This window comes from Arachis ipaensis, chromosome B9 (assembly GCF_059453495.1).
Source record: "Arachis ipaensis isolate K30076 ecotype BB chromosome B9, ASM5945349v1, whole genome shotgun sequence".
NCBI lineage: Eukaryota > Viridiplantae > Streptophyta > Magnoliopsida > Fabales > Fabaceae > Arachis > Arachis ipaensis.
In genome coordinates this window covers 145,437,340-145,456,761 of record NC_142444.1, presented here as the reverse complement: position 1 = coordinate 145,456,761, position 19,422 = coordinate 145,437,340, and positions in this window count along the sequence as shown.

Sequence of the window (19,422 nt, the reverse complement as noted above, 5' to 3'; positions counted from 1 at the left end):
TATAACTCGTGCATGTTTCTAGCCATTTAAAAAAATTATGTTTAGTTTAATTTTGACTATATAAATTGTTTGGAAGATTGCCACTGGCAAGAGTTTTTCTTTTAATCAGAGCAACCACAATCAACGCAATACATTGTATATATATACATCATCTCACCACAAAAACAATTACAAAATTATCAAAGGGTTTATATCAAAATTCAAAACTATAAACTTTAAATATAGATTAACTGTATGAAACTATTAAAGTAATAATCAATGCATTAGACATTGTATATTTCATGAGCATCAATCACCTTAATATTAAAACCAAAAAATCTTATTAGGATTATCAAAAAATATAGGTTAAGTGTATGAAAGTAGAAAAACAATTGTGTGAATAAAATTAGAGGTACTTGCTCATCCATCAACACCATTTTAATGGAGCTAATGGATTTGGGGTCATTGAATCTCGGTAGCAACCAAAGTCTGATCACTCTGATATGAATCCTCTAACATTCTTTTGGCGGTACAATCATCTCTAACAAATCATATTGCCTAACCATTTTTTCTCTAGTGACAAAAATAAGAGCAAACATAATTTCTAGTAAGACACGCACTGTAAGATTGTAGAACCACACGTCTTAGACCTTTATAGCATCTAAAAGAGGTATTTTTTGGTAAATAATTATAAAATTGGAGCGCATCCAAAATCACAGATCCTCTATAATCCAAAAAAAGAAAAAATTTGTCTCAATAATTCAAAAAACAAAAAAAAATTGAGTTGAAAATAAAACACTCATTCTATATTATAAATATTGACAAATCAAAACGTACAGAGTAAAAAGAGTATGAAAATAAGATCAGAAACAAAGAATATGAAGAAAAAAATAAACAAAATCAGTGTGGCATAGCAACAAATTCTAATCACAATATTGCATAAGAAAGAGAGGATCTATAAAAAAAAGCGCAAAAAAAAAAACAAAATCATAAAAAACAGTGCAAGAAGATTCGAAATGAAAAGTTCAGGAGAAAATCTCCAACAATGAAAAGTAAAAAAATGAGAAAAGAAGCATCCTGAGTTTCAATTGAATAGAGTTGCTCTCATGTTTAGGAAGCCTCTCAAGCTTCATCAATAACCATAGAGATGATTCCATGAAAGATACTGCAGACAACAATGATCAAATTAAGGGAGGGGGTTTTGCTATGGAAGGTAGCTCTTTTGAATTGGATTTGTTGTGGAAAGTGACGCATGGAAGAAGGAGATGCCAAAGTTAAGTCGCGGCAACCATGGACACAATCTTCTTGATGCGGCGTCTCTGCTTGCTGGGAGAAAGAAGATCAAAAAGGGGGCTTTGGGCGGCGCAGGTTGGAATGGGATATGGGTAGGCTTTCTGGGATTAGCATATTATCAATATTATATAATACTATATAATAATATTATCAATACTATATAATACCAAATAAAAAAATGCATCGTGCGTAAATAATATTATCAATACTATATAAGCTACTTTTGTATTCATTGCACTGTACGTATATAATATTTAATTAACACATATATAATATTTCGTTAATACATATATAATATAAAGTAATTTATAAATTATTTTATTTAATATTATAATATAAAGTGATTTATAAATTATCGTTAATTCATATATAATATATAATTAAATTTAATGAATTCAATTAGAATAAACAATAACTTATTTATTTTATTTGACTTTATAAATGAATAAACTAATTAACTAATATAACAAATTATAATTAATGTAGTATAATTAATTAAGTAATATAAATTATAATAAATTACATTGATATTTAAATATTTAATTAAATCAATTAGTTAATATAATTAAGTCATTGTAATAAATTGTATTGAATGAGTTAAAATAATTAAATCGAAAAATAATCCCCGAAATATGCCATGTCAGCTCCATCATTAAGTGCAGAAATTCAATTTTTATATTATATAATAGATAATAGATAGAATAGATTATAAATCATACATAATTAGCATTTAGATGATATTTATATTAATGACACCTCTCTTTTCTCAACTTATTTTAGAAAAGTATAGTCTTTATAATTATATAAAATTAATATTTAATAAATAATTGTACTAATTATTAATAATTAAAATATAATTGTCAATTGTCAATCATACATCATTATCTTTTATATGTTATTTATGTTAATAGCACCTCTCTGTTCTCAGTTTACTTTTTTAAAAGTAACTTCTTTATAATTATATGAAAATCAACATTTAATAAATAATTATACTAATGATCAATTATTTTAATTATAAAAAATTTTAATTATACTAATTATTAATTATTCTAATTAATTGGTAATAATTATAATATAATTTTCAATCATACATAATTAACATTTAAATAATATTTACACTTAATAGTACTTTCTTATGTATGTGTGTATTAATAACAGATAAATTAATAGTGATATCAATTTCAATAATTAATTTTCTGCAACTAAAGATTATATATAGTTCAACATATAAGGTTCATGAGTTTAAATTTTAGAGGCAAAATATTTTATTTAATTTTTAATTTGTTATTCTTTCTTGAGTACTTCATAGAATAAGAATGTATTATTCATTTTTCATTAAAATTAACCTTTTAAGGTACAAGTTATAATTTTTTATGATATTTTTTGATGTACCTATTCTATTATTCTTTTAATAATTTGATTATTATTCTTACTCAAGCTTACTTTTTTATCTAACCTTACATCGCGATTCTCTTTTGCCGCAATCATTTACCACTACATCCATCAAATACCACCTCGGGTCGTATTCACTGATCCGGATAAGGATGTAAGAGTTTAAGGAAGTGTCAATGAACTGTATTTTACTAAATGATGGTTGGAACTACTCATATATTAATTATGACCAATCCAATAAAATGTGGGTAAAGTTAGTTTTCGTTCGATTTTTATTGAGCAATTGCTTCCAAGAAACTTTATAGGCCAAGTTCAAACTTCATCCCCTCCATACTTTCTACGTCTATTAGAAAGTCTTTGAAATAGAGCATATAATGAGGTTGAGTTTCTTCAATTTAAGTTCAATTTTCAAAGAATTATGTCAGTCTTAAAAATACAATTTCAAATATTAGTACTTTGTTTAAATATTCTTCTTTTAAATTTTTCGTAATCAAAATATTTTTATAATATATGATAATTTTTTTTTTCAGAAACTACCACCCTCCTGCGCGTCAATGCAATGTCATTGGTAGGAATAAAAGTTAATTTAGTTTCTTGGCATGTCTATTATATATCTTGTTTCATTATATAAAAAGCGGATGATGAAATTTATTTAATAAGAGGATGTAGTTTGAATTTGCACTAATTATAAATGTTTAAGGTATGATATTATTTCAGTTGGTTGTTCTTTCGAGAATGACTATAATCTATTTGTGTCTAAAATCTAAAATAACTAATGTATTATTTAAATAGTTTAATTCTAATATTAGCATTTGATTAGATTAGTTTTAGAGAATTTTAAATTATTACCTCAATTTATATATTATGGCTATTATTTTTGGATATGTTATTTTTAAATTTTGTTAATATAAAACTTTTTCCGGCTTATAAATTTATTTTTATTGGCTTCCAGTATAATTAAGAAAAAATATAATAGTTAAGTTAAAAAATATTGATAATAATAAATTGTACTTTTAAAATATTAATCTGACAAAAACTAAATCCTAAAAATACTATTAGTTGTACTAAAAAATTTTATTGACATAATAAAATATTTATACAAAATAATTTAATATATGACAAATATTTTAATCAATTAAGTAAAATTATTGTAAACAGATAATAAATTATTTGTGTATAATTTTTAATAATTAATACACAAAAATAATTCTGTAAAATATTAATAGTTGCACTAAAATTCTATTACTGTATAAGAAAATACTCATTAAGTTAAAATTTTAGTAATAAAATCTATACTAAAATCCAACCAAGCATTTCATCAAACACTTGGAAGGCACAAAAGAAAAGCATAGTAAATTGATAACAAGAATAGAATCTAACAACAATTGAATGTAAGAAATCAACAACAACAATTAAAGAAAACAAGATCTACATGAATTACCTCAAATTGCATTAAAAGAAAATAGAATGAACAAAAGTAGATCTACAAACAAAGTAGAAGAAATTATAACAAACAATAGAAGAATGATGAATGTAACAACAAAGAATCAAGAAGAAGAAGTAGAAGAGAGCATGAATTAAAACCTAGATCTAAGAACTAAACCTAATCCTAATCCTAATTCTAGAGAGAAGTGAGAGCTTCTCTCTCTAAAACTAAACTAAAACTAGCCTAGTGTGTGTGTGTGTGTGAATGTCTACATGATGCCTTTCCCTTCATTCCTTGGTCTATTTAGCCTTTTCCCGCCAAAAACTCAGCTCCAAATGGGGTTGGAAACCCTCCAAAATCGCCAGGCACGTGTTCCTCTTTAAAAATCACGTGCGGCCTTCGGCGCGTACGCGTACAGTGCACGTACGCGTCCCTGGGGTTTTTCGCAATCTGCGCGCTCGCGCATAGTGCGCGCGCACGCCCGTGAGCTTTTTCCAAATCTTTGGCATTTCATGATTTCTCCACTTTGTATGCTTTCCTTTCACTCCTTTGATCCTTTTCTAGCCCTTTTCAATCTGAAATCACTAGCAAACACATCAAAACATCTAGTGGAATCAAAGAAAGATTAAAACTATCAAATTAAAGGTTCAAAAAGCATATTTTCATATCTAAGCACAAATACAGAGACAATCACAAAATCATGCTATTTCATTGAATAAATGTGAGAAAAGGTTATCAAAATGCTCTAAATTCAACACAAGATAAACCCTACAAAGGGGGTTTATCAACCTCCCCACACTTAAACCAAGCATGTCTTCATGCTTAACCAAGAATGAAGCAAAGGGTATGATATTTATTCATTGCAACTAAACTATCTAAATGCAACTAACTATATGAATGCTAATGCTTGGTCAAAACAAATCAAATTCCAAGAGAATATATGTAAGCATAGGGCTAAAGTAATGGAAATAAAATCCAACCCGTAATTGTATTGAATCATCAAAAGAATTTACCAACTTGCATGAATATAGGTGATAGTGGTGAACACATATAATTGAGCAATCGAACCCTCACCGGATGTGTATCCACTCTATTCACTCAAGTGTTTAGGGGTTGATTCACTCAATTCTCTCCTAATCATGCTCTCCAAGATTTGTTCTTCATCTAACAATCAACAATCATTCAATGCATGCATACAAATATCATGAGGTCTTTTCATAGGTTGTAATGGAGGTAGGGTTAAGGTAGGATTGCATATATGGTCAAGTGGACTAAAGATTTGAATCTTTGATCAACTTAAACTTTCCCACCTAACCTATGACAACCTATACAATTTAAGTGCTAACCTAACTACCCATTCTTCACTTTTCACATACTCATGCATTTTCTTTTTTATTATAACACATATGCATTGATCTTTATTGGGCTCTACTTTGGGGCATTTTGTCCCCTTTTTATTACTTTTTTTTTCTTTCTAAACCCTAAACCCTAAACCCTAAACCCTAAGCATTTGACTCCGTACCACTGAAAAGTTTAGCCGTACATTTGAAAGATAGCCCCCCAAAAAAATGAAATGAATTCTCAAATAATTCGTTTATATGGATCATTCGGGGTTGAGACCAAGTATCAAAATAACATTGCCAGAAATAAATGAGATAGTATCTCCATTTATTCATAAAAAAAGGCGCATTCTTTGAAGCCAGAATGGATTTTCCTTGATATCTAACATAATGAATCAAAGAATCCTTGAAGAATGATAAGGTAGACGAAAATTTATTCGAAAAGACTTCTACAAGATGCTCTATTTTTGTATAGAAATAGATTCGCTCAAAAAGAACGCTAAAAGAGTTTAATCATAAAAAAGAGGATTTTTTACGTAAAGAAAGGAAGATGGATTCGTGTTCACATACATAAAAATTATATAGAAACAAGAAAAATCTTGGATTACTTTTTGAAAAAGTCAAAATAAGATTTTTTTTTTTTAGTAATAAGACTATTATATATATATATATATATATATATATATATATATATATTTCTTTTTCTTTTGATATCTACATATATTTTTCTTTCTTTTTATTTTCTCATTCATTTTCTCATTTTTTTTTATTTTTTGCAATAAATTATATACAAAAGTATCAATGCATATGGTTTTATATTTAATTAACACATGAGCATGTACCCAATTCCCAATATTTTCAATAAAAACACAAAACTATCCTTTTCTTAACCAATGTCCCAAGTTTCCCACACTTGAATGATACACACACACTAGCCTAAACTAATCAAAGATCCAAATAAAGAACATTTATTGTTTTCCGCTTTAAGGCTTGTAATGTGCTAAATTAAGAACAAGTGGGTTAATCGTTGGCTCAAATTGGCTAACAATGGATGATAAGGGGTAAGGCTTATTTGGGTAAATGAGATAATAAAACAATGGCCTCAATCATATAAATCCATGTATACAAGGAACAATAGGACATAACGAATTAAACAAATCAAGGATCACAATCATAGGAAGAGAACAATTTCACACAAGAAAGAAAATAAGTGGTTATAAGATGTAACCACACCATTAGTCTCAAGACTCACAAGCTTGTGTTCTTAGCTCAAAAACATGATCCACAAAAGTATGAATTCAAGCAAGTTCCACAAAAATTTTCCAATCAATTGGGGTGGTGCCCTCTAGATAAATTCTTTTGAAAATTCTATCATTTTGACTAAGCATATCCTAAATGCAATGTTGTGATTAAGAATTTCTAAAATTCCTTAGTTTACCCTCTTTTCTAATCAAAACAATTTCTTTTATGCACAAAAGGGTTTAACTAAGTTTTCAACAATTCAAAACATTTTCTAAATCACAACCACAAGACTAAAATGCAATACATACAATAAAAGTGTGCAACAACCAAAATAAAAGTATCCATATTAGCAAATATATACAATAATCCCAAAATAGTGCAAACTAAAGCAAAATAAGAGGTACTAAGTGATAATGTCTGAAAGATGTTCACCAAATCCGCCGATGGCGACCTCCCCACACTTAAGATGAAGCATCATCCTCAATGCTACTGATCGGGCTCATGGTGAGGGTCAAACGGTCACATCTACGTCCTGGTGGATCTCAGAATGGGGCAGTGGCTCCTCGGCATGCTGTGGAATATCCTGGGTAGCCTGTGTCTGCGGAGGTGCATCCTGCCGAACCGGCTCCTCAACAAGCTCTTCCGCGTGTCCTGCCTCATGCTTCCCCTCATGATCTGGCTCGTCGGAAGCGGGAGAGTCGAGGAGAGGGGGTAGCTCAATGCCCTATGATACAAATACCTGGTCTATGCGGTCGAGACGTCGCATGATACGACGCTTACTGCGCTCCATGAAACGAAACAGGCGCTGTACTAGCAGGTATGTCGGCTCGGGTGCTGGTGGTGGTGGTAAAGGTGCTGCTACTGGTGCTGAGGAAGAAGATGGTCCTGCTGCTGCCGTGGAAGATGAAGGTCTAGCTGCCTCGACTACTGCTCTAGCCCGAGAGCAGCGCTTGGAAGGGGGCTTCTCGTGCACCCACGTACCCCACGAGATAGTAACTTCCTTCTCGTCCTTGTCTGGGGGTGGTGGAATCGCATCATCATCCCTCCATGGGGCGCCAGCCAACTCAACCATCCTAGTGACCATGGCGGAAAATGGTAGAAGGCCACAGATGTGAGCTTGCCACATGCTTCTCCTGATCAGTCGGGGGAAATATACCTCCTTCCCCTCCATGACACAGCCAATCAGAAGAAGCATATCCATCGGAATATCAGAAAAGTGTGTAGTGGGCAGGACATAATGGGCGAATATCTGCTGCCAGGTCCTAGCCTCCCTAGACAGATAGGTGAATAACATCCCCTTGGGCCTTGTGTTGGTAGACTCCATCACCCAAGGGACGTTCGGTATGACAATAATGTTCTTCAGTGCCTTATAATCAAAAGTCATAGTGTTTATTGCAGTCTCTGCCATCTGGTATGCCCATGAATCACCAGTCCGAGGGAGACAATGCAAAACACCCTCAATAGCTGCCTCAAGAATCGAGATCTGCCCACCCCTAGGTGCACTAAATCCAGAGTCTCTCGAAAGAAGTTACAATAAAACTCCTTGACCCATGAAGTGTTAATCCGTCCCAAGTCCCTATCAATAAAGCCTAGGCCCAATCCCTGAATACGGGCCTTAATGGGTTCCTTCAGGTCGTCGGGTAGGGCCAATTTCTTCTCAATATTCAGGTTCGTCTTCCGATAGGTGGGAAATCGGAGCTCACAGTAAAGATTTAGAAACATTTAGGTATCAGTGGGTGGTCGCAGCTGATTCTCTTTATCCACTTTATTAAGTGGGTTCTTGGCGTAGTTGGCATAAGGAGAGAGGGAAATGGCTTGAGATTTCTTCCTCTTTTTTGAGGTAGTAGCCTTTTCTTTTCCTCTATCAGCCATCCTGAAAAACAAGTATGATATATAAGCACTTAGCTAATTAGAGAGATAGCAAGCAAGTAATGGCATATTCATGAAGTGAGTTAAAAGAATGAAAACTTGGAATGCAAGTAACCATAACCAAAGAAGAAGATAAAGTCACAAACCAAGAATTCCAACATTAAACACATCATGCTTGTTTATGAAGTTCAATGAGCATCATACCCAAAAGAATAGTCAATGGTTTATTTTAGGCCAAAAAGAGGGTTAGTAAGGTAAAACAAGGTAGAAGTTAGAAAATTTAGTTCAAATGTTAGGGGTATAATGGTCATTGTCTCAATCAAGTGAAGTTCACAAAGCAAAGAAAACAAGCATGCTCACAATCATAAGGAAAGTGCAGTCATTGATGATGAAATAGGAAATTGCAAAAGAAGCAATTAATTAAAAGCAAGTCATCAACCAATGCCATGGTCACTAGGTTTGCAATAATTGGTGTTGTAAAAGTTGAAATGCGCTTTGTGTAATACAAACCAAGATAGAAACTAATTTGAGTGCAAAAGAGTTACACAAGTTGAGTTCATCAATTGTTGCAATTACCTGAACCATATTCAACAAAATTGCAAGTGAAATCAAATGATGAGTAAAGCACAAGTTAAAGACATTTGATTATCTTGAAAAGTGTAAGCATGGAATGGTTCAAAGTAAGTCATGGGAAACATGTGAAACACGGAAAAGCTGACCTAAGGGCACCTAAGAGTTGAACTTGCTGTAACTAGGTGAATATTCAATTCCAAAAGCAACAATTTCAAATGTAGGTGACATGTTTAAAAGCAAGGCAATTTCTAGAAAATTGGGCAGCATTCTGGCAGCAATTTGGACGTTTCCGGACAGCAAATAGCAGCAAAAATCAGTCATATGAGTTCACATATCAACAGGTAAGCAATAAAGAATGCACATGACTCGGACAGCATCAATCAAGTAAGGCAGCAGTGAAGCAGAACATAGAAAACAGAGCATACCACGCATCACTCAGCATGTAACATCCAAACAAATAAACACAAACGGAGCAATTATCAGGCCTAGAATCCTCTAACCACAACCTAACTACCTAACCGCAGTTATTTCTATCTAATCTAACATGCAAAATTATCCAACTAACTAACTAAACTAACCAAGCAAATTGATAACAGGCAGTAAAGAAAACAGAGTAGAGGTTTAGGCTATGGAACCTGGAATGAAGTGCAGAGCAGAAATGGAAAAGGGAAGGAAATGGGTGATAGTAGCAACGCCGCCCAGTAGTGGTGGTGGCGCAGAGGGATGTTGTGGTGGCAGGGCAGGAAACAAAGCAATGGTGCAGGGTAGAGAGGAGTGAGAGGTTAGTGGTGAAGAGAGAGGAAACGGCAGAGGGGGGAAGTGGATCGATGGCTGAGGCCTCGCCGGCGACAACGGTCGTCGCGGCGGTTAATGGTGGGCGCGGGAGTGGAGCAGAGAAGAGGGAGACTGAGAGTCGAGGGAGAAGGAACGGGCGAGAGAGGAAGAGATAGGGGAAGAAAGAAAAAAGAGAGGCGGGGGTGGCGGTGGCAACGCGGGAGTCGCAGCGACGCTCGGCGGTGGTTGCAGGGAGGAGTGAAGGTTGAGGGTGGTTATGGAGGGAGAAGATGAGGAGGGAACACTGGAGGTGGAAAAAGGGGGGGATCTGCGAGTGAGGGTGTTCTCGCGTCCTTTGGGGTTAAAAATTTTTGAATCCGCGCGCTTGCGCACCGTGCGCGTCTGCGCGGATGGGTGAAAGGAGTGAATGACGCGGAAGCACAAAGTACGCATTTGCGTGGGTGGAAAAATGAGTGAGTGGCGCGGAAGCTGCAAGTACGCCTTAGCGCAGATGGGAGATATGGGCATGGGTGCGGATGCGTACAGTGTGCGTCCGCGTGAGGTGAGTTGGGCTAAAAGCTTAATGCCAGCCCAGAGCTGGCACAAGTCCCGAGTCATTGGCTTGAAAACTATCTTGGAGAATCGGCGCGCACGCGGCATGTGCGCGGGCGCGCACATTTGCAAAATAAGGACATCAACGCATAAGCGCGCAGTGCGCGCACGCGTACTTGCGGTTGTGCCATTGGCCCAGCTTTTGCGCGAGAGTGGCCCAACTCTCTGGAAAGAGTATAGGCCTGCCTATGCGCATGGGCGCGCACGCGCACAGCGTGCGTACACGTCCTTGACCCCTTTTTTTTCAAAAAAGGCAAAAACAGCTCAAAACCCTTCTAACACTACCTACAGCTCAAAATTAACTCAAAATACAAAATAACAAAAATCTTTTTGGCTTTTTGGGAATCTTCAAAAATAAGCAAGGGTTACTTGCCCCACAAGCAACCTTCAACCAATTTATTGAACCAAGCATATGGAAAGGAAACTACCTACAATGGTAACTCAATTCACTTATTAATCAAAAATGCAAGAGGTTGGAAAGAGTTTACTATGGTGGGGTGTCTCCCACCTAGCACTTTCAGTTTAAGTCCTTAAGTTGGACATTTTGGGAAGCTCTTTGTCATGGTGGCTTATGCTTGTACTCATCCTTGAATCTCCAAGGGTATTTGCTCTTCAAATAGTTGACAGAAGTTCCAACCATCTTCACCAAGTTTGGATGGAGTTCCACCCAAAATATGAGCTCCCATAGTTGGTCTCCTGCTTCGATCCGGGGTCCCATATCTTATTTTCGCACCTGTCCTCGAGTTGATCTTCATGCATTTTCCGTTCGGGCGGTTGGCAAGTATGACAAGTAGAATTCTCTCTAGCATACCCTATCTTCTTAGACCCATATAAAGTAGCATTCGTCCAATCATAGTCCCTGTACTTTGAGAACTTGACCTCAATGAGCTTAATTCCAAACTTCCAACCACTAAACAATTCCTTCTTACTCTTAGTTCCACAAAGAGCTCTAAGTTGTCCATTCGTTTCAATCAAGCCATATTCAAGTGAGAAGGTGAAGCTTAAGGGTGAGAGTTTTACCCACTTGAATGGTGTGTTGGATGGTGGCTTAGGGAGGTAAGCCTCCCCACACTTAGACAATGCAAGGTTGGCTTTCTTATGCTCTTCTTTGTGTATTTCCACCTCTTAATAACTTCTCTCATCTTCTTCATGCTTGTTGACTTCTTCCAATTCCTCCTCATCATCAATCAAATCAAACTTGGGAGGTTGTGTGAAATCTATTTCCATATCAACTTCACCTTTAACGGAAGAGTCTTCAATGATATCACCAACATCAATTGGTGTTGAGTTGTCTTCAATAGCTTAAATTTCATATCCCATGGGCGAGGATTCAATTATTGATAAGAAATCCTTGATGATAGAGTCCATCTCTTGATCAACCTTCTCATGTTCTTCAATCTTGATATGCTCCGGAGGTTGTCGAGACTTCCATGGTGGTTTCGCATCTCCTAGATCTTCAACCACTTCTTCCTTTTTTTCAATGACCCTAGGCTTCTCCAATTGCTCCAATACAAAGTTTGATTCTTCCTTCCTTTCCATCAGATTTTCCAATTTCTCCTTCATGCTTTGCTCATCTTTTGGTTTTTCACATGCGGCCACGGAAGCACCTTGAGTGTTCAAACATTGGTAGGTCAAAGTATGCACTACCTTAGTCAAATTAGTCACAAACTCTAGGGTGTTCCTTTGCATATCCGCCTGGCCTTGAAGTAGCAGGGTGAGAGAATCATCTATTGGGGCTTGGGGTGGATAGGAAGGCTCATTGTTTTGGAGAAAGGGTTCATAGTGAGAAGATGGTTCTTCGTAGTAAGGGTATGGAGATGGGATGCATTGAGGTGGTTCTTGGTAATAAGCATAATGGAATTGTGGTGGTTCCAAAGGTTCTTGCTCATAATGGTCACAAGAAAATGGCATGGGTGATTGGTCATACAATGGATGTGGATCATAGGAAGATGTTTAGTATGGAAATGCTTGTGAGTATGGTAGAGGTTCATGTTGAGGACAAGGTTTATAGGCATATGATGGTGATTGTTGATTGTCACAAGAATATTCACCATAGCCATTGAATTGACATGTATTAGGATGATGATTATACCTATAAGTATCCGGAGGTTGTTGCCAACAGGAGTGATCAATTCTTTGAGGCTCCTCCCATCTTAGAGTGTTCCCTCCTTGGTACATGTTATCATTAAAGTCCACATTTCCTACAACATAATGAGAACCAAACTCATAGCCAAAGTGAGAATTCATAGTGAAGAAACAAAATAAAACTAACAAAACTAGTAAACAAGCAAAAGATAAACTTATTCACACTATTCACATATATACAATAACCAATAACATAACACCATTGCACTCCCCGGCAACGGCGCCATTTTGATGAAGAGGGACTTTTGACGGTTTAGAATTTTACTAATGAATTCTCGTTGCAATATAGTTTCTAAACCAAACAATAATCCTTTCATACAAAAGATTGTTTGTCACTAAAACAAACCCCTAGATTTATAAACCAAAGTATTGGAACCTCGGGTCGTTCTCCCTAGGAATTGCAATGAAGCATCTTGTTATTGGTTATGAGGTATGTTTGGGGTTTTTGAGATTTTAGACAAGAAATATAAATGGCAATGAAAGTAAACTAATGACTATGAAAGCTCTTGGCAAGGTTATGAGAATTAGAAGTCCCATCCTAATTATCCTCCTTAATTGTGACCACAAATTGTCCATTGCTACCACTTATTTAACCTCTAACCATGGAGAAAAGTCAAGTGGATGAATCAACTTGATTCCACAAGTCCTAGCCAACTCCCAAGGGAAAGACTAGCGTTAGTGGTATCCAAATCAATTAGCAACTTCTAATTATCAATCAACAAAGGAATTAGATAACTCAAGCGTCACTAATTACTCTACCTAGGCCAAGAGGAATAAAATCTATACTAAAATCCAACCAAGCATTTCATCAAACACTTGGAAGGCACAAAAGAAAAGCATAGTAAATTGATAACAAGAATAGAATCTAACAACAATTGAATGTAAGAAATCAACAACAACAATTAAAGAAAACAAGATCTACATGAATTACCTCAAATTACATTAAAAGAAAATAGAATGAACAAAAGTAGATCTACAAACAAAGTAGAAGAAATTATAACAAACAATAGAAGAATGATGAATGTAACAACAAAGAATCAAGAAGAAGAAGTAGAAAAGAGCATGAATTAAAACCTAGATCTAAGAACTAAACCTAATCCTAATCCTAATTCTAGAGAGAAGTGAGAGCTTCTCTCTCTAAAACTAAGCTAAAACTAGCCTAATGTGTGTGTGTGAATGTCTACATGATGCCTTCCCCTTCATTCCTTGGTCTATTTAGCCTTTTTCCACCAAAAATTCAACTCCAAATACGGTTGGAAACCCTCCAAAATCGTCAGGCACGTGTTCCTCTTTAAAAATCACGTGGGGCCTTCGGCACGTACGCGTCCCTGGGGTTTTTCGCAATCTGCGCGCTCGTGCATAGTGCGCGCGTGCGCCCATGGGATTTTTCTAAATCTTTGGCATTTCATGATTTCTCCACTTTGTATGCTTTCATTTCACTCCTTTGATCCTTTCCTAGCCCTTTTCAATCTGAAATCACTAGGAAACACATCAAAGCATCTAGTAGAATCAAAGGAAGATTAAAACTATCAAATTAAAGGTCCAAAAAGCATATTTTCATATCTAAGCACAAATACGGAGACAATCACAAAATCATGCTATTTCATTGAATAAATGTGAGAAACGGTTATCAAAATGCTCTAAATTCAACACAAGATAAACCCTACAAAGGGGGTTTATCACTTAGCCCACCTCGCGAGACTCAACGACCATTGGTTTAGGTTGGATAAACCGCTGGTCAGTGCATTTGTGGAACGGTGGCGGCCCGAGACTCACACTTTTCATATGCCATTTGGAGAGTGCAAAATTACGCTTCATGATGTTGCGTACCATTTAGAGCTTCCCATCGACGGACATTACGTTAGCAAATGCCTGACGGATTTCCAGCGGTTCATTGAAGGCGGGCGACCTGCATGGAATTGGTTCCAAGAGTTGTTGGGTGTGTTGCTTCCGGCGGACTACATCGACAAGTTCACAGTAAAGTGCACTTGGATGCAGGAGACCTTCAGTCACCTTCCCCACGACGCAGACGAGAAGACAGTTATGAGGTACACGAGGGCGTACATCATGATGCTATTATCCACACAGCTCTTCGATGACAAGTCCGGTACATCATGATCATAGGAAAGATGTAAGCAGATATCACATGATAGTCAAGCTTCCTATGATCACTGGAGATCGAGGTGGCCAAACATGAATGAGGTCCGTTATACTGTTTTACCTTCCAGATACCCTTCTGCCGCCATAGTGTGATCCAAATCAATCATCTACAACTATTTCCAAACTCCTTGCACTTGCTGTAGTACTTGTCGTGGTCCGATTTCATCACTTTGCACTCAATCGCACGACGGATGCTATATGTCTTCACACATAAGATGACTTCTTCTTTTTTCTGAAACTGTTGACCGACTTGAAACTTAGCTAGACCTGCGGTATCCTGTGAATCTCTCGCGCAAAACTAGATTGTACATTCGGTAACCCCTCTGCTCATTGCATCCAAGTCTAGAGTCGAAAAGTGCGGGAGATATTGCTAAGTTTCCGAGCTCGATGCTCCACCAGGACCGACAGGAATACTCCTCCCTATATCATCATCACTGTCATCAGCAATCGTGGTGGGCTCTATATCATTGTCCTCCCTTAGGACATCTTCCACCGCATTTGGTTCTCTAACCGCCCTAGAAATCGGAATCATAACAAGAGTATTCACGTTACCACCTTGTTCTGCAATCTCATCTCGGTGTAGATCAACTGCAAAAGATGGAGATGTCACCATATCTCCGGCAGACAAAATTACAGGTACAGATGAAGATGCAACAACAGGGGTTGAACTGGAGGCTGCTGCCATAGGTACTAATTGTTGATTTCGGTTCAATCCTCCTGAGTTAGAGACTACATTCACAAGCTTTGCCAATAGTTCAGGGATTCTCACCTCCGGAAACTGGCAATGACAGTGAAATAAAACTTGCAAATCCTCATCACTGCCTATCACAAACGAGTCGTACTTCAACCCATCCTGAACAACAGAAATCGGAATTCGATAATATAACTTCTCAATCCATTTTATTCCATGCAGACTGATGAGCGGATATTTTATACGCTTTTTGGGGATAATTTCATATAGTTTAGAGTGTGTTTTAGCTAGTTTTTAGTCTATTTCTAGTAGTTTTTAGGAAAAATTCATATTTCTGGACTTTACTATGAGTTGTGTATTTTTCTGTAATTTCAGTTATTTTTCTGGCTGAAATTGAAGGAGCTGAGCAAAAATCTGATTCAGGCTGAAAAAGGACTGCTGATGCTGTTGGATTCTGACCTCCCTGCACTCAAAGTGGATTTTCTGGAGCTACAGAACTCGAAATGGCGTGCTTCCAATTGCGTTGGAAAGTAGACATCCAGGGCTTTCCAGAAATATATAATAGTCCATACTTTGCACAAGAATTGACGACGTAAACTGGCGTTCAACACCAGCCTTCTGCCCAATTCTGGCATCCAGCGCCAGAAAAGGATCAAAAACTGGAGTTGAATGCCCAAACTGGCACAAAAACTGGCGTTCAACTCCACAAATGGCCTCTGCACGAAATCTCAGCCCCAGCACACACCAAGTGGGCCCCAGCACACCAAGTGGGCCCCAGAAGTGGGTCTCTGCATCATCCATCATAGTCCACTCATATTTTGTAACCCTAGGCTACTAGTTTAGTATTTAAACAACTTTTAGAGACTTATTTGGTATCTCATGACATTTCAGATCTAAACTTTGTATTCTCTGACGGCATGAGTCTCTAAACCCCATTGTTGGGGGTGAGGAGCTCTGCTGTGTCTCGATGAATTAATGCAAGTATTTCTGTTTTCCATTCAAACACGCTTGTTCCTATCTAAGATGTTTATTCGCGCTTAACTGTGATGAAGGTGATGATCTGTGACATTCATCACCTTCCTCAAACCACGAACGTGTGATTGACAACCACCTCCGTTCTATATCCGATTGAATAAGCATCTCTTAGATTCCTTAATCAGAATCTCCGTGGTATAAGCTAGAACTAATGGCGGCATTCATGAGAATCCGGAAAGTCTAAACCTTGTCTGTGGTATTCCGAGTAGGATTCAAGGATTGAATGACTGTGACGAGCTTCAAACTCCTGAAGGCTGGGCGTTAGTGACAGATGCAAAAGGATAGTAAATCCTATTCCAACCGAATCGAGAACCAACCGGTGATTAGCCGTGCTGTGACAGAGCGCGTGAGCGTAGTTTTCACTGGAAGGATGGAAGGTAGCCATTGACAACGGTGATCCACCAACACACAGCTTGCCATAGGAGGACGTGCGTGCGTGAATCAGAAGACAGAGGAAAGCAGAGATTCAGAAGACAAAGCATCTCCAAAACTCCAACATATTCTCCATTACTACACAACAAGTAACTTTTAATTTATGCTCTACTGGTTATTCATAATTCAACTGATAAACATAATTGATTTTCTGACTAAGATTTACAAGATAACCATAGATTGCTTCAAACCAACAATCTCTGTGGGATTCGACCCTTACTCACGTAAGGTATTACTTGGACGACCCAGTGCACTTGCTGGTCAGTGGCACGCGTTGTGAAAAGTGTGATTCGTGATTCGTGCTACCAAGTTTTTGGCGCCGTTGCCGGGGATTGTTCGTGTTTGAACAACTGACGGATTATTTTGTTGCTTAGATTAGGAAAAATTTCTCTTTTTTTTGGTTTAGAGTCTTTTATTATTTATCCCTTGTTAAAACACTTTAAATTTATAGCTCAGTTATCTAGAACGTGGTGTTTATGTTCATGATAATTGGCTATCATATTTTTAAAAAAAAAAAAAAACCTTTTTCAAAAAAATAATTTTTCTATTAAATCCTGTGCCAAACTTTAAGTTTGGTGTTTTCAAAAATAATCTTTCTTAAAATTTCATCCTAAGGTCCCATAACTCATTTGGCTAGAACATTAATTTGATTGGGTTAGAATCTTTTATACTCTTTTCAAAACCTTCTTTTTCAAAAATATTTTTTCTATTAAATCTTGTGCCAAACTTTAAGTTTGGTGTTTTCTTGTTGATTTCCCTTTGATTTTCGAAAATTTTGTTTAGTTTTCAAAAAATTTTAAGTTTGGTGTTCTTCCTTCATGTTCTTGTGTTCTTGTGAGTCTTCAAAGTGTTCTTGAGTTTTCCTTGTGTCTTGATCTTAAAATTTTTAAGTTTGGTGTTCCTTGGTGTTTTCCCTCCAAATTTTTCGAAAACAAGGAGCATTAGATCTAAAAATTTTAAATCTTGTACTATCTTATTGTTTTTCTCTCTCCTCACTAAATTCAAAAAAAAATATATCTTTTCAAAATATCTCTTCTAACTTCCTAACTTCTTATCTTTTCAAAATTTGTTTCAACTAACTAACTAACTTTTTGTTTGTTTCTTAACTTTTTCAAAACTACCTAACTAACTCTCTCTCTCTAATTTTCGAAAATATCTTCCCTCTTTTTCAAAAAATTTCGTTTTTTTTTAACTAATTTTTTTTAATTTTTTTTACGAAAAAAAAAATTTTCAAAATTCAAATTCTTTTTAGTTATTTTATTTTATTTAAGTATTTACTTCTTATAAAATAAAATAAATAAAAAGGTAAATCAGTCCAAGTTATATCCATAGATCCATCATGGACATAAGTGGAGATGGACAGTCCAGGAGGACTTTGGGGTCATATTCTAACCCCTCTACTGCTTCGTATGGGAGTAGCATATGCATACCCTCCATTGGAGTTAGTAGCTTTGAGTTGAATCCTCAGCTCATTATCATGGTGCAGCAAAGTTGCCAGTATTCCGGTCTTCCACAGGAAGAACCTACAGAGTTTCTGGCATAATTTTTACAAATTGCTGACACAGTACATGATAAGGAAATAGATCAGGATGTCTACAGACTATTACTGTTTCCATTCGCTGTAAAAGATCAAGCTAAAAGGTGGTTAAATAACCAACCTAAGGCCAGCATAAGAACATGGAAACAGCTGACAGAAAAATTCCTGAATCAATATTTCCCTCCAAAAAGGATGACACAGCTAAGGCTGGACATCCAAGGCTTTAAACAAGGAGATAATGAATCTCTTTATGATGCCTCGGAGAGATATAGAGAGATGCTACGAAAATGCCCCTCTGAAATGTTTTCAGAGTGGGTTCAGTTAGACATCTTCTACTATGAGCTTGCAGAAGGAGCTCAGATGTCTTTAGATTACTCAGCTGGTGGATCTATCCACATGAGAAAGACAATTGAAGAGGCTCAAGAGCTCATTGATACAGTTGCCAGGAATCAGCATCTGTATCTAAGCAGCAACCCTTCCATGAATGAAGAGGTTAAAACAGTAACTGCTGAATTCAGTACTGTAAAACAAGCTGCTGAATTCAATCAGCAATTAGATTTTCTAACAAAGCAGCTAGCTGAATTCAAAGACAGGTTACAAGAGACAAGGATAGCTAATATACATATGGAAGAACAGTTTAAGCAAACAAAGCAGCAGCTATCAAAGCAAATAGCAGAAGAATGCCAAGCAGTTCAATTAAGAAGTGGGAAAACATTAAATACCCCACCTCAAGGCATCAAAAATTCAAGAAATAAGCAACCCACCAAAGATTCCCCTGAGGACAGTAAGAGCCCAGGAAAAAATAATTCTGGCACTAAAACGCCAGAAAATGGGTGGAAGGCTGGCGCTGAACGCCCAGACCATGCCCAAAACTGGCGTTCAGCGCCAGAAACAAGGCAGGATTGGCGTTCAACGCCAAAAA